Source organism: Echinops telfairi, unplaced genomic scaffold (genome assembly GCF_000313985.2).
Source record: "Echinops telfairi isolate 266 unplaced genomic scaffold, ASM31398v2 ScPeMD7_7458;HRSCAF=8496, whole genome shotgun sequence".
NCBI classification, from domain to species: Eukaryota; Metazoa; Chordata; class Mammalia; order Afrosoricida; family Tenrecidae; genus Echinops; species Echinops telfairi.
The window spans coordinates 50,568,592-50,569,802 of NW_022111358.1; the positions used below are offsets into that span (position 1 = coordinate 50,568,592).

The window sequence follows — 1,211 nt, forward strand, 5'->3', positions numbered from 1 at the left end:
CAGCATGCCTTTCCTGACTTTTGCCTTCTGACCTTTGCCTTCTGGCCATTGCTGGGACCAAAACAGGTTTGGGGGCAGGGCTTCAGATCACAGGAAGAAGGAACATGGGGCTCTGGAGGGCTGCCCCATATGATGACATCTGTCTCCCCCTACCTGCCTGGGATGTGGGCCTCCTGCAGGGGCCAGGTTATCTGCACACCCAAATCAGAGGGACCGTGCCCAGCTCCGTGGGCACACCACCCAGGCAGCCACGTGGAGCAGAACCTGTGCCGTGGGGCATCCTGGACAGGGTGGCAGACACTCAGAAGAGGTGTACAGTCCTGGGGCTGCCCTCCACCCCTGGAGATGGGGCGGGCTGCCCACTCTGTTTTGCCCCAAGACTAACCCAAAGGCCAGCGTTTCAGACCTACCACACCCACCGGGGGCCAAGGACCCGGCAAGGTGTCCTCCCTGTGGATTGCAGGAAGCCCGGGGGGCAGTCGCCCAGCCATGAGTCACTCTGAGCTGGAACCTACTTGCCGATAGACAGCCACCGCCAGACCCACAGCCGCTGCAGCCTTTCTGCACAGGAGCCGCCCCGGGTTTCGAACTGCTGACCTTGCTGTGAGCAGCCCAACCCGAAACGGAGGCTCCCGCAGGACTCCTGGTGGGCAGCTCTGAGAAGGTGATGGTCTCTGAGGCCCTCAGACCCCTAGGAAGCAGACAGCCTCCCCTCCTTCGGGGGATCAGCCATCAACAGCCCGAGGCGGCACCTTACCCACCCAGGACCACGGACTGGGGTGTGGAGGGCTCAGGTAGGGCGGAGCCACTGCCGATTGGGGAAGGGGCCTGGGTGGTGAGGGTGGTTTGTCCTGGAAGGAGGGAGAGAGGTCGGAGGAGCTGGGTCCTGGAAAGGGAGGGGGAGGAGCGAATGGCAGTGCACCTTGTCAGGGACCTGGGGAGTGGGGGTTCTGTGGGGGAGCTGCACCCAGCAAGACCAGGCCTGGGGTAGGGTCACTGAAAGGGTTAAGGGTTCGACCAGAGGGCCCCTGGGGCTTCGCTCCAAGCCTCAGGTCTCACCCTTGACCCCCACCTACCTACAGCAGCCCCTGTGGCCCCTGTAGGGTGCCCTCGGGCTCTTCCAAGGACCAGTGTGACCCGGGAGCCAGCCATGGGGGGTGGGGGGGAGAGGTCAGCCCTATCAGCAAATCACAGGAGGTGGGGGGAGAGCA

General features: G+C 63.7%; 1 protein-coding gene across 2 annotated transcripts in view; it reads left to right on the forward strand.

Annotated features, from left to right (window-relative positions):
• The first annotated feature begins 307 nt into the window (after positions 1-307).
• The window catches only part of GCGR (glucagon receptor), an 8,386-nt gene continuing 7,482 nt past the window's right edge, over positions 308-1,211 (forward strand). For both annotated transcript variants that reach the window (XM_045299801.1, XM_045299802.1), the window contains exon 1: positions 308-794. The gene's annotated coding sequence lies outside the window, so the exon portion shown is untranslated. The remainder of the gene's footprint in view (positions 795-1,211) is intronic.